Source organism: Cherax quadricarinatus, chromosome 9, assembly GCF_038502225.1.
Source record: "Cherax quadricarinatus isolate ZL_2023a chromosome 9, ASM3850222v1, whole genome shotgun sequence".
NCBI lineage: Eukaryota > Metazoa > Arthropoda > Malacostraca > Decapoda > Parastacidae > Cherax > Cherax quadricarinatus.
The window spans coordinates 4806893-4833406 of NC_091300.1; the positions used below are offsets into that span (position 1 = coordinate 4806893).

At 45.0% G+C, this 26514-nt stretch overlaps 1 protein-coding gene across 21 annotated transcripts in view; it reads left to right on the forward strand.

Annotated features, from left to right (window-relative positions):
* LOC128686186 (nucleolar protein dao-5) overlaps nucleotides 1-26514 on the forward strand; it is a 1503768-nt gene that overhangs the window by 712286 nt on the left and 764968 nt on the right. For 4 of the 21 annotated variants that reach the window (XM_070083181.1, XM_070083177.1, XM_070083178.1 and 1 more), the window contains exon 1: nucleotides 17355-17781. The exons of 14 other annotated variants lie outside the window; for them this stretch is intronic. The gene's annotated coding sequence lies outside the window, so the exon portion shown is untranslated. Of the gene's footprint in view, nucleotides 1-17354; nucleotides 17782-26514 lie in introns of those variants that run through there. 3 more of the 21 variants (XM_070083182.1, XM_070083183.1, XM_070083184.1) reach the window with 1 other exon arrangement.

Sequence of the window (26514 nt, forward strand, 5' to 3'; positions counted from 1 at the left end):
GTGAGTGAAGCAGACAGACCAACTCCGGCGTTCACCACAAGTCCACAACTAATGTACAATTTTGTGGTGGTCATCTTGTTGGCCAGCTGCTGCTGTTGCTGTTGCTGCTGCTTCTGTTGCTGCTGCTACTGTTATTGCTGTTTAAGCAGCTATGGTGTTAGTAATGCAGGTGGTGTTGGTTGCAGCCAGTTTCTGTTTGTTGAAGTGTTAGATATAGTGTTAGTGATAGTCAACAATGGTGATCTCTTCTAAGACTAAGACGACCGTCTCAGCAGATTACTTTTCAACTCCGCTGTTTCTGGCGTCTATCACAAACAGCCCAATAATTTTTAGGTGTGATTTCTTTATACTCAGCTCTTTTCAAGGGGAGTGTGCTGTGATATTGGCGAAGGACTCTTAATCCAAGGAACTGGCGCTACCCTCACCTCCAATTGAGCCTGATTAACTCGCATTCCCCATGCGCTGTAGGACTCTTGCGGGCTAAGCGCTTCGCTATGAATATAAGCTGCACTGAAGCTTGAACTGCTGCTGCTGCTGCTCAGGAGGCCCCTGAAGTTCTGCGCATTTCAGCGTACAGAGGAGGCTGCTGCTGCTGAACAGGAATGAAACACTGAAAGCTGCTGTTGCTCAGGAAGACGAAGCTTGTACCCAAGGTTATCTGTGGAAAAACTTTGTGTAACAAACGACACACTTGAGAAAACTTAACCGCTAAACTTTGTTCATGTTCCAACTGCCGGACGCACCCAGGAAGACTTTTCTTTACGTTTAAGATATGTGTACCATGTGTTGAAAGTTAGAAGCCAATCAGGAGAAGCTTTGACTCATGAAATCGTAATGACACGATTGCAAACAAACCATACCACGGGCGGGGGATAGAACCCACGATCAGAGAGTCTCAAAACTCCAGTGGCTGACGCGACGGTCTGGAGTTTTGAGGCACTCTGATCGCGGGTTCTATCCCCGCCCGTGGTATGGTTTAGGAGAAGCTTTCTCAAGTTATCGCACAGAGAGGAAATCCAGGAAGGGTCTGTATAACGCTAGCCAGAGGCCACAGACACGTGTCAGTATTTGCGTGAACCTTTTCCTAGGTACATTACACCAGCGTTGGAAATTTGAATTCGATCGGATAAGGTGTTATTAAGTTATAAACGAAAATTTGGAGGAAGAAAAAATAATTCGAGGAACCACTTAAAGGTAATCCTTCGATTCTGCATAATTATATATCCCATCATAAGATGACACTTTATTGTCAGCTCTTCTAAATGTGCAATTATTTTTTTTCAAGGGAAAGCGCCTGGGAAAAGCAAAGTAATCTGGTTAATGTGCGGAAAATTGGAGTAGCTTCCTTGAATCAAAATCCTGAACTGACATCCCCTTGAAGGGCCCATATTTTATGTAGGCATACATAGGTGTGATAATAATGAATATATATATATATATATATATATATATATATATATATATATATATATAGTGTGTATGTGTGAATATAAATATATAAAACTGCAGTAATAATGATTTACATAAGTAAAGAGTTACGTAAGATTTTATTTAGGCTCGAAGCACATAACATTCAATATTTTTTATCTAGTAGTCTTGACGGCATACATAGTGACCACAAAAATATGTAGATTAAACCTAGGATAACCATTCACTGTTAATTATTTAATTATTTCTTTTACGACATGTGTCAAATTTTCTGACATTTTCTACATATTGCCTTCGATTTTTGTGATAATCAGAGCATATAGACTCGCATAGTCTTAAAACCACAGCTGACATATCAGCTGACTTTCTCTAAAAGATAACCAACCAGCCTGACAGTCACATTGAACTACGGTAGTAAGGAGCCTTAAAAATCGCTCAAATTTTGAATATTTCGAGTCAAAACTGTATCTAACCACAACCACCATCATCATATCTGCAAAGCAGAGGCAAAACGACAGCCCGTTATATTTCCCCCATCATGCCACAATCATCCCTGGTAGACATATGTATAATTCGTAGCATGGAGTGGTTACCCCGTGGCATGCACTCCTCACCTCTCCAGTGACTTCTGGCAATATCGTGTCTGTTAACATCGCTAGGAGAAACTTTGCTAAACATGACTGCCATCCATAACATTCTCTGTACCCCCATCTTGCCATCAGACCCTCCCTTCCTCCCATCATCACCCACGAGCATGTTACATGGAGGATGGTATCAATATGTTCTACACTCTAAACATGTTAGTCCTTATAAGATTTAATTTCCTAATTTCTGTAAAATGTTAGTTCTCATGGCTAAGTTAGGTTAGGTAATGTTTGTCAGGAAACATGACAGGTGTTTCCTGATGTGGGTCGTAATCATATGATGACCCACAGCTGGAGCTTTTTGGTCATCTAACCGTGGCCTTTCCCTGGCTCACCGGCGCATAGCGTACTTGATATTCCCCATAACGTGTTAATACCCATACTTGACAGAGTCCTAATGATATCTTCAAGGGTTCCGATAATATTTTATATATCCCACGTTAGTCTTCATAACATGTCTTGCCAGCCTATGAAGAATAGCATCCACATGATCTACCCGCCGCACATGTCGTATATTTCCCCACAACATTATTGAACCCCGACAACAAGCTCTTCTTCCCCTCAACACATTAACCTCCACAGCACCCGTTCTACTGAGTCTTTGTGCATTCACCTGAATGAATGTAAAAATGGCCTGAGCTTGCTACCATCTGCAGCTCATAAGACTGCCATCCCCACGAGCCCCTTTGAGGCGGGGTAGATGGCAGACCAGAGGCCTAGCTACTCCCTACGAGCCCCGTGAGGGCGGGGAATGTGGCTAGGCCTGGGGACACTTGGTCCCAAAGATGAGGTACTTGTACCTCCTCCCATGGGAGACTTAAGTCTCGAGACACTCCCCAGATAGGGAGCCAAGGCCGGGTCACCACTACTTGGAAAAGACCCGGGCCGGGAGAATACCGGCGAATAAAAAAAAAAAAAATGAATGTAACAACCCGGTGATGAGACACAACAAGACGCTAAGCTGATGGCGTCACAAATTTGCAATGTTCACAAAGGATGAATAATTCCCAAAGTTCACAAGTGGTGAAGAAGTTGGCATGAAAGCCTGAGAGTCTGGTTCAAGATGAGGTGGGATGGGCAGTGGGACTGATTTTGGTGAGGGCGGGGGGTCGGGGGGTCACAGTAACTTGGTAAACATCTCTCTAACACCGAAGCTGTGGAGTTAGTTACTTTATTGATACGCAGGGTTGTTGAAGGTACATTACCACTATCACTACTTAGGTTACAGTAGTGTGCAAATTTTGTGATTATCTTATATATTTTAGTCTCCGTTTTTTTTTTAATGTAGTTTGGGTTTTTTTTTCAGAAGAGTTTACTACCACCTTCTAGCAACTATCCAGCTGTGGTGTTACCCTGCGACTCTCGTCAGTGCTACATTAGCTGTTATTCTGTAAGGCTGTTCCTGCAAGCGTGCTCCTTGAGTGAATGTGATTTCGCCAAATTCTTCCCTTCAGTTCCTGATTACTGCTGGAATTCATGATGGATGTTATACCTAGGAAGCGAGCAAGTATTGTAGCTCTTAGAAAACATGCTGATTTGAGTATCAAACAGATTGCCGAAAATTTTATTCTCGCAAAGCCTACTGTTGGTCGGATTCTGAAGAAAGCTGAAAACACTGGTGATTGTGGAGCGATGCATCAAGGAAAATGTGGAAGAAAGCTCAAGACAACACCTCACGATGTCTAGGTTATCATAAGAAATCGTGTGAAGGATCCTAAGAACACCAGAAAGATCTACAGAGATTTAGCTTCAGTTGGCATAAATGTTGATTCTTCAAATGTTCGACGAAGGCTCCTTGAACTTCGCAGAACTGCCAGAAAGCTGGTAAAGAAACAATTATTGACTCCTGTTATGAAAAAGCAGATGCGCTGGGCACTCCATCATAAAGGATGAACGACAGATGAATGGAGAAAAGCTATATTATCAGATGAGGTGCATTTTGAAGTATATGGGTACAGACCAATAGTAGTGAGACGGAGCAAAGGCAATGAACATTATTCAACAAGCGCCAAAACACATACCTAAGGTCATGTTTTGAGGTATTTTTACTGCTAAAGGCCCTAGATGGCTTGTTATTGAGGGAACGATGATCAGTGACAAATAGAAGGTAACTGTGGCAACTCATTTGATGGAGAAAGCATTTTCCAGCAGGATTTTGCTTCGTGCTACACTTTCAAATATATGGTGACATTCTTCGAAGAATGTCAGCATTTTTCTAAATTGGCCTGGAAACTCTCGACCTCAACCCAACTGAGACTCTATGGGCAATAACCAAATGCAAGATCACAAAATAGGACTGTTCAACTGTGGAGAAGCTAATTGCTGCTGTTATTAGGACCTGGTACCACGACGAAGAACTTGCCAAAATTTGTTCATCATTAGTCGATTCTATGTCAAAACGCTTAGCAATTCTTAGAAAAGCAAAGGGTAGTCATATCTCTTATTAAATCAATTATCTGTCATATCATTGCCTTGTATTTTTCAGATAAGCATTAATTTTCCAAATAAATGTCTTATTTCATCACTGATCCACTTCACATGCACGCTACTGTAGGTCAAATTAGTCAGGAAACTGGACAATTGTTTCCTGGCGCGGATCTTAGTCATGTGATGACACGGCACTGTAGCTTTTGGTAATCTGATCGAGGCCTTCCGTTGGCTTACCGGTCCACCCCTTTAAAAATGGATAATTATAATAGCTGAGAGTTTTACTACTAATGTCACCACCACAGCTATCACACCACCTCCCCACTACCACCATCACCCCTACCACCACAGCTATCACACCACCTCCCCACTACCACCATCACCCCTACCACCACAGCTATCACACCACCTCCCCACTACCACCATCACCCCTACCACCACAACTACCCTTCACACTTATCATTAATCGTGAATACTAGTGACTAAAATTGACATTAATCACCCTAAAAAATAAATTAATCTAAAAGTGTCATTAATCATCGCCTTAGCATCGAGTAACAGTTGCTAACTCCTGTCCACCAAATCGCCAATTAAACGACGGAGGATCGAGCCTTCCCCAGTCCTTTATGCTGAATGACTCACAGGGTTTACCTCTTCACACAAAGTGTATTATTATTATTATTATTATTATTATTATTATTATTATTATTAATTATTAGCATTTATAATAGACGACTGGTATGTCATTGACTGGAGATCTTTGTGTATCTTTGGGTTAAGTTTAAAGATAACATGAGTGCGAATGGGTGGGTGTGAGTAAGACCTGCCTAGCATGGACCAGTAGTTCACATGTAGTGCTTGATGCTTATCTTATGTTCATAGCAGGATGGTGGTTGGTATGTGGTATCTCATAGTAGAGAGATGGATGGTATGTGGTCCCTCATAGTAGTGAGATAGATGGTATGTGGTCCCTCATAGTAGGGAGATAGATGGTATGTGGTCCCTCATAGTAGAGAGATAGATGGTATGTGGTACCTCACAGTAGGGAGATAGATGGTATGTGGTACCTCACAGTAGGGAGATAGATGGTATGTGGTACCTCACAGTAGGGACATGGATGTAATGTGGTACCTCACAGTAGGGAGATAGATGGTATGTGGTACCTCACAGTAGGGAGATAGATGGTATGTGGTACCTCACAGTAGGGACATAGATAGTATGTGGTACCTCACAGTAGGGACATAGATGGTATGTGGTGCCTCATAGTAGATATTATGTGGTACCTCACAGTTGGGAAATAGATGGTATTTGGTACCTCACAGTAGATAGATGGTATGTGGTACCTCACGGTAGGGAGATAGATGGTATGTGGTACCTCAGTTGGAAAATAGATGGTATGTGGTACCTCACAGTAGGGAGATAATGGTATGTGGTACCTCACAGTTGGGAAATAGATGGTATGTGGTACCTCACAGTAGTGAGATGGTATGTGGTACCTCACAGTAGGGAGATAGATGGTATGTGGTACCTCACAGTTGGGAAATAGATGGTATGTGGTACCTCACAGTAGTGAGATAGATGGTATGTGGTACCTCACAGTAGGGAGATGGTATGTGGTACCTCACAGTAGGGAGATAGATGATATGTGGTACCTCACAGTAGGGAGATAGATATGTGGTACCTCACAGTAGTGAGATAGATGGTATGTGGTACCTCACAGTAGTGAGATAGATGGTATGCGGTACATTACAGTAGTGAGATAGATGGTATGTGGTACCTCACAGTAGGGAGATCGATGGTATGTGGTACCTCACAGTAGGGAGATAGATGGTATGTAGTATCTCACAGTAGGGAGATAGATGGTATGTGGTATCTCACAGTAGGGAGATGGTATGTGGTACCTCACAGTAGGGAGATGGTATGCGGTACCTCACAGTAGGGAGATAGATGGTATGTGGTACCTCACAGTTGGAAAATAGATGGTATGTGGTGCCTCACAGTAGTGAGATAGATGGTATGTGGTACCTCACAGTAGTGAGATAGATGGTATGTGGTACCTCAGTAGGGAGATGGTATGTGGTACCTCACAGTAGGGAGATAGATGATATGTGGTACCTCACAGGGAGATAGATAGTATGTGGTACCTCACGGTAGGGAGATAGATGGTATGTGGTACCTCACAGTAGTGAGATAGATGGTATGTGGTACCTCACAGTAGTGAGATAGATGGTATGTGGTACCTCACAGTAGTGAGATGGTATGCGGTACATTACAGTAGTGAGATAGATGGTATGTGGTACCTCACAGTAGGGAGATGGTATGTGGTACCTCACAGGGAGATTGATGGTATGTGGTACCTCACAGTAGGGAGATAGATGGTATGTAGTATCTCACAGTAGGGAGATAGATGGTATGTGGTATCTCACAGTAGGGAGATGGTATGTGGTACCTCACAGTAGGGAGATGGTATGCGGTACCTCATAGTAGGGAGATAGATGGTATGTGGTACCTCACAGTTGGAAAATAGATGGTATGTAGTGCCTCACAGTAGTGAGATAGATGGTATGTGGTACCTCACAGTAGTGAGATGGTATGTGGTACCTCAGTAGGGAGATAATGGTATGTGGTACCTCACAGTAGGGAGATAGATGGTATGTGGTACCTCACAGTAGGGAGATAGATGGTATGTGGTACCTCACAGCAGGGAGATAGATGGTATGTGGTACCTCACAGCAGGGAGATAGATGGTATGTGGTACCTCACAGTAGGGAGATGGTATGTGGTACCTCACAGTAGGGAGATGGTATGTGGTACCTCACAGTAGGGAGATAGATGGTATGTGGTACCTCACAGTAGGGAGATAGATGGTATGTGGTACCTCCCAGTAGGGAGATAGATGGTATGTGGTACCTCACAGTAGGGAGATAGATGGTATGTGGTACCTTTCATGTTTGGAGGCAAACTGATTCTTTTTGATATGGAGATGCGCAAATGTGAAGGAAGTGCCTGTTCTTGTGGGTTACGATGATTAATAATAAGATGCTGGGTCGGTCTCTCTCTCTCTCTCTCTCTCTCTCTCTCTCTCTCTCTCTCTCTCATGCTAATACTCAATGACTTTGAATTATAAATGTCGAGACTTTCTTTTCATTATTCAAGCAAATAAATGTTATTTTCTTAACTCGTTGTAAATTTTGGCTCTAGCATTAGGATTTTGAAAACAGAAATGAACACATGTTATTGAATATATAAAAAGGGTCTACTATTATTTCTGTTTTATGGATTAAAATATTTTTGAGATTGGTGCACAGGTGATATGCTGCTGTAACTACCCTGCTGCAATCCATAAGCCTTAAAACTGACCAATTTACCAAGTTACATGTTGATTTATGGGGTCATGAAGGTCATTAAGGTTGCATACAACCTTTACATCACCATTCAAGGCTACTCTAATCCCTAAAACAGAAATTAAGGTAACCTCTCAGTATTTATACACGGAGAGACATACATATCTTGGTGAGCCTCAAAACGTCGTTCACTCAAGGGTTGGCGTCCGAGTTGTGGTGGATGAAGGGTGGGTGGATGGTGCTCTGTTGTGTACGTGACAACCAGGAAACACCGATCGATTCTCGGCCAGGTGTTGTTGCCAGTATGGAACACTGTCTTAGAGAGAGAGAGAGAGAGAGGCTCATCTTTGCACTTGACAAAAAAAATCTTTACGATAATTTTGCTGCTTTCGTATTCGTTATTTCAATGATATATAATTCTTAGAGGTAAATTTTTTACACTAATTAAGACGCTGTACATTTATGCACAGTGACCCATGCACTATAAGGGTTAATTTGTTAGAATTACCTTCTCTTCCTTCCCCCAAACACGGGGCCAAGAGCCGAGACTCGAGCTCTGACAACCACAACTAGGTGTGTACACTCACAATCCCCCACATAACATACAGCAGCGTCTACCTACCTACACACAGCACTGACCAGCCTCTCAGCTTATCTTTCAGTACAAGAATATTATTTCCTACTTGCCTCTTTCAACCCCTTTCTTCCTTTCCAGGGTATATCCTCTTGCTTCATATTGCAATTCCTCATTTCTTATGTCTGTCTTTCTGTTTGCTTGTCTATCTCTGTATGCCTGTCTCTCTCTCAATCTCTAGCGTATTCTCTCTCATTCTCTAACATCTTTCTCTCTCGTTTTCTCATTCTAACGTCTGTCTCTCTGTCTCTCTCTGTCTCTCTCTGTCTCTCTCTGTCTCTCTCTGTCTCTCTCTGTCTCTGTCTGTCTCTGTCTGTCTCTGTCTCTCTCTCTCTCTCTCTCTCTCTCTCTCTCTCTCTCTCTCTCTCTCTCTCTCTTCCCCTATCATTGCCACCTTATTCATCTATCTAAATTCAGTCTAATATCACCAGTCATAAAGTGTTGCAAGAGACTTTAATAATTATAGCTAAGGCACTGAACAGATTGGATTTAAGAATGCTTGAGAGCCTATAAGGCAAACTAATTACGGTTAATCACATTGAATCTTCTGTAAATCTCTTCTTGAAATAATTGTAATTTCCCCTTCGCTTCGTCTGGTTTTTCTCATAAATTAGTTTGTTGCTGATCAGTAATCACCTTCATACAGTAATAGTAATTTATATGTTTCAATCTGTTACGTCTGTTTCCAAAGCATAAATCATTATAGAGTTGAATTCTGGCTGAAACATTGATAAAGCATAATGTTCTGCTTGTTTGAGAAGATAGTCTTTCCTACATATTGTATATCAATAACAACACTGCGACTAGCCGAGGATTCGAACCCATGTCATTTTGGCCCACCTCATGGTGAGCGAAAATTCACGACGTTCTAACCCACGAGTTAAAACAACACGGGTTCGAATCCTCGGCTAGTTGCAGTGTTGTTATTGATTAAATACCACTTGTTCGTGGTTACAATTATATATATATATATATATATATATATATATATATATATATATATATATATATATATATATATATATATATATATATATATATATATATATATATGTCGTGCCGAATAGGCAGAACTTGCGATCTTGGCTTAAATAGCAACGCTCATCTTGCCATATAGGACAAGTGAAAATTTGTGTATGCAATAATTTCGCCAAAATCATTCTGAACCTAACGAAAAAAATATATTTCACGGTGTTTGTTTAGTTTTAAATTACTGTAAACAAATCTAAAATATATTTAGTTGAGTTAGGCTAAAATAAATTGTTCTTGTTATAATAAGGTTAGGTACGTTTTCTAAGTTCCTTTTGGTGCAAAATTATAAATTTTTCAATCAAAATTAATGAAAAAAATATATCTTTAAACATATAAGAGAAAATTTTAGAAAGGACTTAATTTTAAATGAGTTCTTGCTAATTGACCAGTTTTACATATTCGGCACGACATATATATATGCATGCAAAACAACCACTGTGAAAGGATAGTGAAATGCCAAGTACTTTTGTGCCTTCTCACATTATCAAGGAACTATAAAGACAATACATCAAAGAAGGGCATATAAAGGGTCTAGACCACACCTCACCATCACATCCCACAACAAAGTAACACCTGACGCGCGACGACCCAAAAATGAAACTTTTTCACCGTCACTATCCATCGTTGTTCTCCCAAAGACACGCCGATAAGAACATAAGAAAGGAGGAACCCTGCAGCAGGTCTGTTGGCCCATACTAGGCAGGTCCTTCACAAATCCATCCCACTAAGAATATTTGCCCAACCCATTATCAGATGCCTCTCCAAATTGTAAATATGCCCCTCCTCATTCAGAATACAGGCACTGTACCTCCTACTCCCTTGACTCAAGTCCAGCTAACCAATTTCCCAAAATCCCTTTATAAATGTTACCTCACTCACACTCCAACAGCATGTCAATTCATAAAAACCATTTGCCTCCACTCCCATCTAACATGCTCGTGCACACCTTGATGTCCAAGCCTCTCGCATACAAAACCTCCTTTAACCCCTCCTGCCAACCTTTTCTAGGACGACCCCTACCCCGCCTTCCCTCCATTGCAGATTTATACACACTCCAAGTCATCCTATTTTGCTCCGTCCTCTCTGTATGTCCAAGGAACCCCTCTCCAGCCTTCTCAATACTTTTTGTAACTTCACACCTAATCTCCAAACCAGGAATTTCCTGCAATATATATATATATATATATATATATATATATATATATATATATATATATATATATATATATATATATATATATATATATATATATATATAGTTCTTGTTCTTTATTTCTTCTATTGTCCATGGGGAAGTGGAAAAGAATCTTTCCTCCGTAAGCCATGCGTGTCGTATGAGGCGACTAAAATGCCGGGAGCAATGGGCTAGTAACCCCTTCTCCTGTAGACATTTACTAAAAAAGAGAAGAAGAAAAACTTCATAAAACTGGGATGCTTGAATGTGCGTGGATGTAGTGCGGATGACAAGAAACAGATGATTGCTGATGTTATGAATGAAAAGAAGTGGGATGTCCTGGCCCTAAGCGAAACAAAGCTGAAGGGAGTAGGGGAGTTTCGGTGGGGGGAAATAAATGGGATTAAATCTGGAGTATCTGAGAGAGTTAGAGCAAAGGAAGAGGTAGTGATAATGTTGAAGGATCAGTTATGGAAGGAGAAAAGAGAATATGAATGTGTAAATTCAAGAATTATGTGGATTAAAGTAAAGGTTGGATGCGAAAAGTGGGTCATAATAAGCGTGTATGCACCTGGAGAAGAGAGGAATGTAGAGGAGACAGAAAGATTTTGGGAGATGTTAAGTGAATGTATAGGAGCCTTTGAACCAAGTGAGAGAGTAATTGTAGTAGGGGACCTGAATGCTAAAGTAGGAGAAACTTTTAGAGAGGGTGTGGTAGGTAAGTTTGGGGTGCCAGGTGTAAATGATAATGGGAGCCCTTTGATTGAACTTTGTATAGAAAGGGGTTTAGTTATAGGTAATACATATTTTAAGAAAAAGAGGATAAATAAGTATACAAGATATGATGTAGGGCGAAATGACAGTAGTTTGTTGGATTATGTTTTGGTAGATAAAAGACTGTTGAGTAGATTTCAGGATGTACATGTTTATAGAGGGGCCACAGATATATCGGATCACTTTCTAGTTGTAGCTACACTGAGAGTAAAAGGTAGATGGGATACAAGGAGAATAGAAGCATCAGGGAAGAGAGAGGTGAAGGTTTATAAACTAAAAGAGGAGGCAGTTAGGGTAAGATATAAACAGCTATTGGAGGATAGATGGGCTAATGAGAGCATAGGCAGTGGGGTCGAAGAGGTATGGGGTAGGTTTAAAAATGTAGTGTTAGAGTGTTCAGCAGAAGTTTGTGGTTACAGGAAAGTGGGTGCGGGAGGGAAGAGGAGCGATTGATGGAATGATGATGTAAAGAGAGTAGTAAGGGAGAAAAAGTTAGCGTATGAGAAGTTTTTACAAAGTAGAAGTGATGCAAGGAGGGAAGAGTATATGGAGAAAAAGAGAGAGGTTAAGAGAGTGGTGAAGCAATGTAAAAAGAGAGCAAATGAGAGAGTGGGTGAGATATCAACAAATTTTGTTGAAAATAAGAAAAAGTTTTGGAGTGAGATAAACAAGTTAAGGAAGCCTAGAGAACAAATGGATTTGTCAGTTAAAAATAGGAGAGGAGAGTTATTAAATGGAGAGTTAGAGGTATTGGAAAGATGGAGGGAATATTTTGAGGAATTGTTAAATGTTGATGAAGATAGGGAAGCTGTGATTTCGTGTATAGGGCAAGGAGGAATAACATCTTGTAGGAGTGAGGAAGAGCCAGTTGTGAGTGTGGGGAAAGTTCGTGAGGCAGTAGCTAAAACGAAAGGGGGTAAGGCAGCCGGGATTGATAGGATAAAGATAGAAATGTTAAAAGCAGGTGGGTATATAGTTTTGGAGTGGTTGGTGCAATTATTTAATAAATGTATGGAAGAGGGTAAGGTACCTAGGGATTGGCAGAGAGCATGCATAGTTCCTTTGTATAAAGGCAAAGGGGACAAAAGAGAGTGCAAAAATTTTAGGGGTATAAGTCTGTTGAGTATACCTGGTAAAGTGTATGGTAGAGTTATTATTGAAAGAATTAAGAGTAAGACGGAGAATAGGATAGCAGATGAACAAGGAGGCTTTAGGAAAGGTAGGGGGTGTGTGGACCAGGTGTTTACAGTGAAACATATAAGTGAACAGTATTTAGATAAGGCTAAAGAGGTCTTTGTGGCATTTATGGATTTGGAAAAAGCGTATGACAGGGTTTATAGGGGGGCAATGTGGCAGATGTTGCAGGTGTATGGTGTAGGAGGTAGGTTACTGAAAGCAGTGAAGAGTTTTTACGAGGATAGTGAGGCTCAAGTTAGAGTATGTAGGAAAGAGGGAAATTATTTCCCAGTAAAAGTAGGCTTTAGAGAAGGATGTGTGATGTCACTGTGGTTGTTTAATATATTTATAGATGGGGTTGTAAGAGAAGTAAATGCGAGGGTCTTGGCAAGAGGCGTGGAGTTAAAAGATAAAGAATCACGCAAAGTGGGAGTTGTCACAGTTGCTCTTTGCTGATGACACTGTGCTCTTGGGAGATTCTGAAGAGAGGTTGCAGAGATTGGTGGATGAATTTGGTAGGGTGTGCAAAAGAAGAAAATTAAAAGTGAATACAGAAAAGAGTAAGGTTATGAGGATAACAAAAAGATTAGGTGATGAAAGATTGGATATCAGATTGGAGGGAGAGAGTATGGAGGAGGTGAATGTATTCAGATATTTGGGAGTGGACGTGTCAGCAGATGGGTCTATGAAAGATGAGGTGAATCATAGAATTGATGAGGGGAAAAGGGTGAGTGGTGCACTTAGGAGTCTGAGGAGACAAAGAACTTTGTCCTTGGAGGCAAAGAGGGGAATGTATAAGAGTAAAGTTTTACCAACGCTCTTATATGGGTGTGAAGCATGGGTGATGAATGTTGCAGCGAGGAGAAGGCTGGAGGCAGTGGAGATGTCATGTCTGAGGGCAATGTGTGGTGTGAATATAATGCAGAGAATTCGTAGTTTGGAAGTTAGGAGGAGGTGCGGGATTACCAAAACTGTTGTCCAGAGGGCTGAGGAAGGGTTGTTGAGGTGGTTCGGATATGTAGAGAGAATGGAGCGAAACAGAGTGACTTCAAGAGTGTATCAGTCTGTAGTGGACGGAAGGCGGGGTAGGGGTCGGCCTAGGAAAGGTTGGAGGGAGGGGGTAAAGGAGGTTTTGTGTGCGAGGGGCTTGGACTTCCAGCAGGCATGCGTGAGCGTGTTTGATAGGAGTGAATGGAGACAAATGGTTTTTAATACTTGACGTGCTGTTGGAGTGTGAGCAAAGTAACATTTATGAAGGGGTTCAGGGAATCCGGCAGGCCGGACTTGAGTCCTGGAGATGGGAAGTACAGTGCCTGCACTCTGAAGGAGGGGTGTTAATGTTGCAGTTTAAAAACTGTAGTGTAAAGCACCCTTCTGGCAAGACAGTGATGGAGTGAATGATGGTGAGAGTTTTTCTTTTTCGGGCCACCCTGCCTTGGTGGGAATCGGCCAGTGTGATAATAAAAATATAATCATAGTCCAATCACATATACTTAGAGTGTTTTGATTCGAGTCCATTTTAGTTTATTATATTTGTGTGTGTATGTGTGTAATGGGTAAGTACACACGAGTCAATATTACCTTGACGTTATAATGGAATTTTGTCCTCTATCTACCAAACTTTCTGTTTAATGACCGATACGGAGTACAGCGAACTGTTAATGACTCTCATCTGCCGCCATGGAATACTACACTCAATGTTTTTTTAGTATTTGAAAGTTGTTTTAATGTAATGGACTCTGTACCATGGATACACTCTGGGGATACGTAATGTGCGTGTGTACTCGCCTCACTTATTTGTGCTCACATGCTTGCGGTTGCAAGAGTCGATTTTCAGCTCCTGGCTCTACCACTTTAACTTGCCACTTGCTGGGTATACTCTCTCTTTCTCTTAGCTTCGTGTCCCCTGTCATATCTAGTCTTAAAACTACGTAGGGAGACTGCATCTACTAATATTTCGTTTATGTCATTATACTTCCTGACCAGCCTCAGGCTGGAGAAATACTTCCTCGTGTTTCATCTTTGTCCTTATCTTCCAGTTGTACCCCCGATTTTGTATGTTGCTGTCGTGTATCCCCTGGTTCTTCTGTCCTCCAGTGTCGTTAGGTTCAACTCCTTTAGCTTCTCCTAGTCACTCATACCCTTCTGGAACTAGTCTTGTTACGTACATACCGCCTTTTCTGGTACTGCACACCCCAGGTTGGATCTGACATATGTTGTATAAAGGGGCCAGAATGAGTGTTGAGATTCTTTGAATTTTCCAGGTGAACATTGGTTGGATATGTTAAGCAGCTGATGTGAGCTTCTGCTGTATGTCAGACACTATGCTTGTACATAGGTCTTTTTCTTTGAGTCAGGTCTTCAGCCTCTATTTCCCTGATTCTATACTCTTGTTCATGTCTCCTTGCCCCTTCCACAAACTTCCTAACCTTGTATTTGCTAAGGTTGAACTTAAGCATCTACTTATTTAACTAATCTTGCAGTTTGTTCGGATCCATTTGTAACCTTCTCCTGTGCTCATCTGTTTTTATTCTCTTATATTTACATCATCAGCAGACGTGGATATATCAGACTTAATCCCACCTGAAAACAGTACTGATCTTTGCGGAGACCCGCTTGTTTTCTTCCTAGACAATCACTTTTTGCTTCTTTTCCCTGAAGTGCTCGTTGATCCAGTGGAGTACAGTCTCTTATTCCTGTCTACTCCTCAAGTTTTTGCCCCAGTCTCTTATGGAGTACAGTATCAAATGCCTTCTTGCAGTCTAAGAAAATTCATTCCCCATCCCTCCTTCCAGTCTCACTTCTATTACTTTATCATAGACTTCAACTAGTTAGCAAGACAAAGTTTGACGTCTCTGAACCCATTCTGGCTCTCGTTACGAAATAATCTCTCCCCTTGTGCTCTACCGCTATCTTCACCATTACCTTGCACGGTATGCATATCAGTGATACTGGTCTGTAGTTCAGTGTTTCCTGTATATTCCCCTTCTTGTATACAGGGACTACATTTTTTAACTGTTCCATGTAGTGACATAAAAATATTAGTTGCTCGGACAGTGCTTCCGCTCCTTCTTTCAAAAACCATGGGAACACCTGTTGACATTTCCTTAATGTACCCAACTCAATCAAATTTTTTTTTCCTCTTCCATTGTTTGTATGGTGTGTACCATATTCCCCAAGCTTTCAGGTATTGCCCTTGTTTCCACTGAAAAGGCCTCTTTAAATCAACACTTTGCAGACGCCTTTGTCATTTCTCGTCCGCTTTCCTTACTACTTCAGTTGAATTACCTGGTCCTTTACTGTTATGTTTCTTCTGACGTGGTTGTGAAGCAGTCTGGACTCAAACTTGGCCTTTGCTGCTATCTCATTCTCAAATTGTCGCTCAGTCTCTCTCCTCACCCTAACATGTACGTTTCTGGCTTATCTTCTCACTCCTCTGTTATCGTCTGGTCTTTTCTGTCTGTAGTTTTTCCGCGCTATTCTGCTGTTCTTTTAGCCTCCCTGCATCTTTGGTTGAAACAACGGCTCTCTCTGGCTTTATTATTTATCCTTCTTCTGGGTATAAAGTTTTCCTTTGGCTCCCGCTAATTTCTAGCTAGGTACTCCATCTTGGCCACTGACTTTCCTTCTAGTTTCTTCTAGTGTTTGCATTCAGGAATTCCTCGTCCAGTCTCTGGACCCATTATGTAACTCTGTAATCCTTTGACTGTCGCCCACAGGATGGGTATGGGGTGCATAATAAAGATATTAAACTGACCTTCAAAGTTCCCTCTTCTAAAGTCTGGAGTCTCGTGCTCTCCGACTGCCATTCTTCCTGTGTGTATGTGTGTGCATGTGTGTACGTGTTTGTAATCACGTGTATGTGTGCACGTGCGTGTGTGTGCACGTTGTGTGTGTCTGTACGTTGTGTGTGCGCGCGCGTTCGTGTGTACAGTACACAAAGTAACACCTACCACGAGGCCGTGTGAATCACAAGTCAAATCTCGGTCATTTGAATTTAGAAACGAATGGGATTATATTATTAGAATATACAAATTTTATTTTTATGTAGGTGAGAGGGTCATGTGTTGCCTGGATTGTAGTGTGGTTGGTGGGTCATTAGTAGTGTGGGGTTGGGTGGAAGAGTCATGCGTGCAATGGGTCATGTATGGAGTGGGGGGTCATCCGTGTTTTGGGTCATGCGTTTGGCGGGGATAATCCGTGGGTGGGGTGGGAATCATGCGTGGGGTGGGGATCATGCGTTGGGTGAGGATCATGCATGGCGGAGAAAGTGGGAAAGTTGGGGAAAATTGGCGGGAGGTACTAGTCTAGCCCCGCCTGCCGTCTTAAGGTGGGTAACCTTGGTAAGTATAAAGAAAAACCTTTGTAATGTATTTAGGCACATTAACGTGTCGTGTGTTATGTGAGCAAGTGTTAGGGAAAGTAGGATATGAAGATGGAAACTGACAGTCATGCTGGTGTTAGGGTGGGGGTGAAACAGCTGAGTCGTGTCATGCGTCACTCCCACCAAATGACGTACCATTTAAACACCTCACAAACACGCGCCAGTTTCAAACCTTCCATGTTTCTCCTCACCTCGGCAAGGATAAGAACCAGATATCATCCGGGATTCGTCTCCAGTGCAATGGCTCTCTGGAAAAATACGAGATAAATAAGGAAATTGATTGAAATAAGCAAGAAGGAAGCGTTGCTCTGGCGGCGGGTGCGGGAACTAAGGCTGAGCCAGCCACCCGCCGACTCTACAATCAATAACGAACAGAAGACCAGACATTCTCATCTGGGCGAGAACGTGCGTCCTCCTCGCTACACCCAGTCGTGTGTTTAGTCACTAGTTCCTCAGGGGCGGACGGGGCACGCCCTAAGGGACCAGTGAGGGGCACTGTGTCGATGACTAATAAACAAAATATCTTTAAGTGAAGTGTGGTTATAACTTGTTCTAACCTAAAGAAGATTGTCAAACCATATGATTTGGGGGAGTTACGTTAAAAGACGTTGAATTATCATACTGTGATTATTAGTGCTCGATTTCTTGGTGATACCTGTGCTTTAGAAAAGAAATATATTTAGGCGTGGTGTTAATCATTTAGTGGTTGATATAGAGACGTGTGTAGATGAGCGGCGGCAAGCGGGCGCCCTGGCAGTAAACAGGTATGTCAAGTGTTGTTGGGTCAGTAGTGTGTCAGTAGTGCTGCTGCTGCGACGCCTGCCTTCCTGCACCTCCATAACACCTATTAATAGCAGCAGGGCGTGTTTCTTGTACATGTGTTGCTTGTTACATAAGCAACTTGATGAGAGGTTCCTGTCTAGACTCCTGGATCATCCTGTCAGTGGTTATGCGTACTGCATGACTAAACGACTTTTTATTTGGAATTTGTAGGATACAATATGCATTTACTGTATTAAATGAAATTCAACTTTTTTGTTAAAGAAAGAGAAATGTAAATAGTTGAACATTTTACACATGTACATCTTTTAAGGGAAGTAAGTGCGTTGATGCTGGTGAAGGGCTCTTGATCCAAAGAATTGGCGCTACGCTGCCCCTTTTTTTTTCAGTCCAACCTCCCCATCCCCTCCATTCCCCAGGCATAATATGACCCCTCACGGGTTTAGTTCTTCCTTGTAAATGTAATAATACACGTGTCTAAAATGAGAACTGGTCAAGCATGGGATCGGCGATGATGCGAAATTACAGGTAAGACTAAGCTGTTTCCCGCGTGGGGTGTCCCGCGCAGGTTGTGGGTAGGAAAGCTGACAACCAACCCCCACCCCCCTACCTCACTTCCCTACCCCCAACCCTCACTCATAAACTTCCTCGTCACTCTTCCGACCCTCGCACTGATAAGATAACGTGTGGGTGTGACGAGGCTTGACAGTAGCCCACAGGTGTTTAACAAGCAGGGTTATAAAAGCCGTTTCACAAAAAAAAATTATTTTTTCCCATCGGCGCTTGAGGTTGATATATTTTTATTTTACCCCGTCACTACAGAGTAAGGAAGTATGGCGTAGTCCAGAATCGTAGTGAAAGGGGGACAGTGATGGTTATGGAGCGCTAAGGATTATTGGCCTACTTTCCATGAATGTGTTGCTTACATTTTATTTAATTTTTTCTGGGTGTGGCTTCAATCGATGTTCATTGGTTTAAACATAGTGCAGTGTCGTGTCTAACCTGTCAACTTTAGTGGTGCGAGTGTAGTTAGGAATGTCCGCAGTCTGTGCTTCATGCATCGTTCAGTTTCCCCTGCATGTTGAGTGCCGTAGTACGTCATATTACCTTCAGCTTGAATATCTTCTTGTCACGTGGTCGCCATTTGTTTTGAGAAAATTTACTGGGCTGAGTTATAATGTAGTCATAGAACATGTCACATGTTACATACGTGGAAGAGGCGACCATATTATTGCGTGAGATACCAGCCAGGACGAGACAACACCCACTAGGCTGCCTCACTTCCTATGTCGGGCTGCCAGCTGGATGTTTAATTTGTCACTTAAATTATCAAGTCTTTACAAAAATTAAAATTCCAGCAGCACGATGGAAAATAAATCAGCTTACTTTTCACACATTTTTTTTGTTATTACTACCGATGTTTTCATTGTACCAGACACTACCAGTGTATGACAAATGGTTCGTATACATACAAATTTGTTTGCCATACAAAAACAATAAAAATTTTCACCCCTGTGGAAACTCTTCTTTTATGCCCTTTACGGTACAGTAACAAAGGCAAATATCTGCTACAGTGATTTCAAAGTGCAGTCCAATAAAATAATTGTGACACGAATTAGATTTAAAAAGTATTTAATTCATTCTCGTTGGTTCTGACATTTTTGTGGTTGACCCCATTGCCGGTGTAACCCGTGCCAACACGTGCTTTGCGGAATTTTGTTTTAATTAGGTGGGGAAGCCAAACCCGTAGGGATCGCACAGCAACGGGGAATTGGAGGGGTTGGGCTAGTCAGTTACCTTTGATCAAGAGCCCCCTTCTTCCAGCACCGGCATGTACCTTGCATGAGCAGCTCCAGAGGCTGGGATAGGTTGGAGTGACATTCCGTATTACAGGAAGGAACGTAACTTAGCGTATAAATGTGTAACGTCACGGAGAAGAGTAAGAGTGCTTTATGAAGCGCTGTTTCGAATGCTGTTCCGCGAGTTTTAAGTTTTTTTTTTTTCATGAGTGAATGACAGTGGTTATTTATTTACTTACAGTTTAGGGAACTTTGGAAAGTTCACCCAAGAAAAGTCAAGACTGCAGTGAAACTGGCGGGATCTGGTTGAAGAGGGGCTTTGGGGAGCAGAGTGTTAGGAAGGAGGGTGTTGGGAGTAAGATTTTAGGAAGGGGGGTGTTGGGAGTAAGGAAGGGGGGTGTAGGGAGTAAGGAAGGGGGGTGTTAGGAGTAGGATTTTAGGAAGGGGGTGTTGGGAGTAGGGATTTAGGAAGGGGGGTGGTGGGAGTAGGGATTTAGGAAGGGAGGTGGTGGGAGTAGGGATTTAGGAAGGGAGGTGGTGGGAGTAGGGATTTAGGAAGGGAGGTGGTGGGAGTAGGGATTTAGGAAGGGAGGTGGTGGGAGTAGGGATTTAGGAAGGGAGGTGTTGGGTAGGGAGTTAGGAAAGAGGGTGTTGAGGAATAGGGAGTAAGGAAGGGGAGTGTTGGGGAGGAAAGAGTTAGGAAGAGGGGAGTACGGAGTTAGGGGGGGAGGTGTTGGAGAGTAGGGAGTCACGAAGGGGGATGTTGGGGAGTAGGGACTTAGGAAAGGGGATGTTGGGGAATAGGGAGTAAGGAAGGGGGTGTTGGGGAGGAAAGAGTAAGGAAGAGGGGAGTTAGGGAGGGAGGTGTTTGAGAGTAGGGATTTAGGAAGGGAGGTGGTGGGAGTAGGGAGTTAGGGGGATGTTGGGGAGTAGGGACTTAGGAAAGGGGATGTTGAGGAGTAGGGACTTAGGAAGGGGGGGGGTGTTGGGTAGGGAGTTAGGAAGGGGGGGGGTGTTGGGTAGGGAGTTAGGAAAGGGATGTTGGGGAATAGGGAGTAAGGAAGGGGGTGTTGGGGAATAGGGAGTAAGGAAGGGGGTGTTGGGGAGGAAGGAGTTAGGAAGAGGGGGAGTAGTGAGTTACGAAGGGAGGTGTTGGGGAGTAGGGAGTTAGGAAGGGAGTTGGGGAGGGAGTTAGGAAGGGGGATGTTGGGGAGTAGGGAATTAGGAAGGGGGATGTTGGGGAGTAGGGAGTTAGGAAGGGGGATGTTGGGGAGTAGGGACTTAGGAAGGGGGATGTTGGGGAGTAGGCAGTTAGGAAGGGGGATGTTGGGGAGTAGGGACTTAGGAAGGGGGATGTTGGGGAGTAGGGACTTAGGAAGGGGATGTTGGGGAGTAGGGAGTTAGGAAGGTGGGTGTTGGGAGTAGGGGGATAGGGAAGGGGGTATTGGGGAGTAGGGAGTTAGGAAGGGGGATGTTGGGGAGTAGGGAGTTAGGTAGGGGGTTGTTGGGGAGTAGGGACTTAGGACGGGGGATGTTGGGGAGTAGGGAGTTAGGAAAGGGGATGTTGAGGAGTAGGGACTTAGGAAGGGGGGGGTGTTAGGTAGGGAGTTAGGAAGGGGGGCTGTTGGGGAGTAGGGAGTTAGGAAGGGGGATGTTGGGGAGTAGGGAGTTAGGAAGAGGGTGTTGGGGAGGAAGGAGTTAGGAAGAGGGGGAGTAGGGAGTTACGAAGGGAGGTGTTGGGGAGTAGGGAGTTAGGAAGGGAGTTGGGGAGGGAGTTAGGAAGGGGGGTGTTGGGGAGTAGGGAGTTAGGAAGGGATGTTGGGGAGTAGGGAGTTAGGAAGGGGGATGTTGGGGAGTAGGGAGTTAGGAAGGGGGATGTTGGGGAGTAGGGAGTTAGGAAGGGGGATGTTGGGGAGTAGGGAGTTAGGAAGGGGGATGTTGGGGAGTAGGGACTTAGGAAGGGGATGTTGGGGAGTAGGGAGTTAGGAAGGTGGGTATTGGGACTAGGGGGATATGGAAGGGGGTGTTGGGGAGTAGGGAGTTGGGAAGGGGGGTGTTGGGGAGTATGGAGTTGGGAAGGGGGGTTGGGGATTATGGAGTTAGGAAGGGGGGTGTTGGGGAGTATGGAGTTAGGAAGGGGGGTGTTGGGGAGTATGGAGTTAGGAAGGGGGGTGTTGGGGAGTATGGAGTTAGGAAGGGGGGTGTTGGGGAGTATGGAGTTAGGAAGGGGGGTGTTGGGGAGTATGGAGTTAGGAAGGGGGGTGTTGGGGAGTATGGAGTTAGGAAGGGGGGTGTTGGGGAGTATAGTTAGGAGGGGGGTGTTGGGGAGTATGGAGTTAGGAAGGGGGGTGTTGGGGAGTATGGAGTTAGGAAGGGGGGTGTTGGGGAGTATAGTTAGGAAGGGGGGTGTTGGGGAGTATGGAGTTAGGAAGGGGGGTGTTGGGGAGTATGGAGTTAGGAAGGGGGGTGTTGGGGAGTATGGAGTTAGGAAGGGGGGTGTTGGGGAGTATGGAGTTAGGAAGGGGGGTGTTGGGGAGTATGGAGTTAGGAAGGGGGGTGTTGGGGAGTTATGGAGTTAGTTAGAAGGGGGGTGTTGGGGAGTATGGAGTTAGGAAGGGGGGTGTTGGGGAGTATGGAGTTAGGAAGGGGGGTGTTGGGGAGTATGGAGTTAGGAAGGGGGGTGGGGGAGTAGGGCGTTAGGAAGGGGGTTGTTGGGGAGTATGGAGTTAGGAAGGGGGGTGTTGGGGAGTATGGAGTTAGGAAGGGGGTTGTTGGGGAGTATGGAGTTAGGAAGGGGGGTGTTGGGGAGTATGGAGTTAGGAAGGGGGTTGTTGGGGAGTATGGAGTTAGGAAGGGGGGTGTTGGGGAGTATGGAGTTAGGAAGGGGGGTGTTGGGGAGTATGGAGTTAGGAAGGGGGATGTTGGGGAGGAGGGTCTTGGGGAAGATGAGTGGGTGGTTTTGAGGAGGATAAAATCAAGATGGAGGGAGGCAGCAATCATGCAGCGTGGTTTGAAAAAAAAAATCAGTACATAGCCTAGTCTGTCCGACTAACCCTACACAGTATTTCCATCGGTTCATTTTTTTCCCCCTCCGCTTTTCATCTTGTCCATTTTTTTATTTCCCATCTTCCTTTTCATTATCGTGTTTTCTTTATTTTTCTACCTTTTTTTCCTCTTATCACCTTCGTTATTTTTTTTTTAATTGACTTCATCTTCGTCGACCTCATTTTTTTTTTATTTTCCCTTAGTTTATTTTTTGACCTTAAGCTTAGTTTTGAATTCACGATTCCAACACGGGCCAAGCTTAGTTTTGAATTCACGGTTCCAACATGGGTCAAGCTTAGTTCTGAATTAACGATTCCAACACGGGTCAAGCTTAGTTTTGAATTCACGGTTCCAACACGGGTCAAGCTTAGTTTTGAATTCACGATTCCAACACGGGTCAAGCTTAGTTTTGAATTTCTTGGTTCCAACACGGGCCAAGCTTAGTTTTGAATTCACGGTTCCAACACGGACCAAGCTTAGTTTTGAATTCACGGTTCCAACATGGGCCAAGCTTAGTTTTGAATTCACGGTTCCAACATGGGCCAAGCTTAGTTTTGAATTCACGGTTCCAATATGGGTCAAGCTTAGTTTTGAATTCACGATTCCAACACGGGTCAAACTTAGTTTTGAATTCACGGTTCCAACATGGGCCAAGCTTAGTTTTGAATTCACGGTTCCAACACGGGTCAAGCTTAGTTTTGAATACAGGCTATCTCCTTCACTCTGTATAACCCTTGCGGTTTAGCGCTTCTTTTTGACTATAATATCTCCTTCACAACTATTTTAGTATATTTGCATATCCTAATTATCTTTGTTCCTTTCATTCCCTTTTCGGTATTGTTAAATTATGCATCCAGGCTCCATCATCATCACCGCCACCACCAGGCTCCATCAACATCACCACCAGGCTCCATCACCACAACCACCAGGCTCCATCACCACAACCACCAGGCTCCATCACCACAACCACCAGGCTCCGTCAACACCACCAGGCTCCATCAACACCACCAGGCTCCATCAACACCACCAGGCTCCACCACAACCACCAGGCTCCTCCACAACCACCAGGCTCCATCATCACCACCACCAGGCTCCATCATCACCACCACCAGGCTCCATCAACACCACCACCAGGCTCCATCAACACCACCACCAGGCTCCATCAACACCACCACCAGGCTCCATCAACACCACCACCAGGCTCCATCAACACCACCACCAGGCTCCATCAACACCACCACCAGGCTCCATCAACACCACCACCAGGCTCCATCAACACCACCACCAGGCTCCATCAACACCACCACCAGGCTCCATCAACACCACCACCAGGCTCCATCAACACCACCACCAGGCTCCATCAACACCACCAGGCTCCATCATCACCACCAGGCTCCATCATCACCACCAGGCTCCATCACCACAACCACCAGGCTCCATCACCACAACCACCAGGCTCCATCACCACAACCACCAGGCTCCATCAACACCACCAGGCTCCATTATCACCACCAGGCTCCATCATCACCACCAGGCTCCATTATCACCACCAGGCTCCATCATCACCACCAGACTCCATCACCACAACCACCAGGCTCCATCATCACCACCAGGCTCCATCACCACAACCACCAGGCTCCATCATCACCACCAGGCTCCATCATCACCACCAGGCTCCATCATCACCACCAGGCTCCATCACCACAACCACCAGGCTCCATCAACACCACCACCAGGCTCCATCACCACAACCACCAGGCTCCATCACCACAACCACCAGGCTCCATCACCACAACCACCAGGCTCCATCAACACCACCAGGCTCCATTATCACCACCAGGCTCCATCATCACCACCAGACTCCATCACCACAACCACCAAGCTCCATCATCACCGCCAGGCTCCATCATCACCACCAGGCTCCATCATCACCACCAGGCTCCATCACCACAACCACCAGGCTCCATCATCACCACCAGGCTCCATCATCACCACCAGGCTCCATCATCACCACCAGGCTCCATCACCACAACCACCAGGCTCCATCAACACCACCAGGCTCCATCATCACCACCAGGCTCCATCATCACCACCAGGCTCCATCATCACCACCAGGCTCCATCACCACAACCACCAGGCTCCATCACCACAACCACCAAGCTCCATCATCACCGCCAGGCTCCATCATCACCACCAGGCTCCATCATCACCACCAGGCTCCATCACCACAACCACCAGGCTCCATCATCACCACCAGGCTCCATCACCACCAGGCTCCATCATCACCACCAGGCTCCATCACCACAACCACCAGGCTCCATCACCACCACCAGGCTCCATCACCACAACCACCAGGCTCCGTCACCACAACCACCAGGCTCCATCACCACAACCACCAGGCTCCATCAACACCACCACCAGGCTCCATCAACACCACCAGGCTCCATCACCACAACCACCAGGCTCCATCACCACAACCACCAGGCTCCATCACCACAACCACCAGGCTCCATCACCACAACCACCAAGCTCCATCATCACCGCCAGGCTCCATCATCACCGCCAGGCTCCATCATCACCACCAGGCTCCATCATCACCACCAGGCTCCATCACCACAACCACCAGGCTCCATCATCACCACCAGGCTCCATCATCACCACCAGGCTCCATCACCACAACCACCAGGCTCCATCATCACCACCAGGCTCCATCACCACCACCAGGCTCCATCACCACAACCACCAGGCTCCATCATCACCACCAGGCTCCATCACCACAACCACCAGGCTCCATCATCACCACCAGGCTCCATCACCACAACCACCAGGCTCCATCATCACCACCAGGCTCCATCACCACCACCAGGCTCCATCACCACAACCACCAGGCTCCATCATCACCACCAGGCTCCATCACCACCACCAGGCTCCATCACCACAACCACCAGGCTCCGTCATCACCACCAGGCTCCATCACCACAACCACCAGGCTCCATCATCACCACCAGGCTCCATCACCACAACCACCAGGCTCCATCATCACCACCAGGCTCCATCACCACCACCAGGCTCCATCACCACAACCACCAGGCTCCGTCACCACAACCACCAGGCTCCATCACCACCACCAGGCTCCATCACCACAACCACCAGGCTCCATCACCACAACCACCAGGCTCCATCACCACCACCAGGCTCCATCACCACAACCACCAGGCTCCGTCATCACCACCAGGCTCCGTCATCACCACCAGGCTCCATCATCACCACCAGGCTCCATCATCACCACCAGGCTCCATCATCACCACCAGGCTCCATCACCACCACCAGGCTCCATCACCACAACCAGGCTCCGTCACCACAACCACCAGGCTCCATCACCACAACCACCAGGCTCCATCACCACAACCACCAGGCTCCATCACCACAACCACCAGGCTCCATCATCACCGCCAGGCTCCATCATCACCGCCAGGCTCCATCATCACCACCAGGCTCCATCACCACAACCACCAGGCTCCATCAACACCACCAGGCTCCATCACCACCACCAGGCTCCATCACCACCACCAGGCTCCATCACCACCACCAGGCTCCATCACCACAACCACCAGGCTCCGTCACACCAGATGCCATGACACACTTTATCCTCCATAAATCATTCTTTTACCGCTGAAGGTTTTATTAGACAGCATCATTAGGGTAGGGTTAGCAAATTGTGAAGTCCAGATAGAGATCTTGGCTAGTCAGGTCCCCAGTTCTAGTTTATGAAGTGTGGGGTCCCCATCGTGTGGTTTATGAAGTGTGGGGAACTCCATAGTGTGGTTTGTGAAGTGTGGGGCCCCATTGTGTCGTTTATGAAGTGTGGGGACC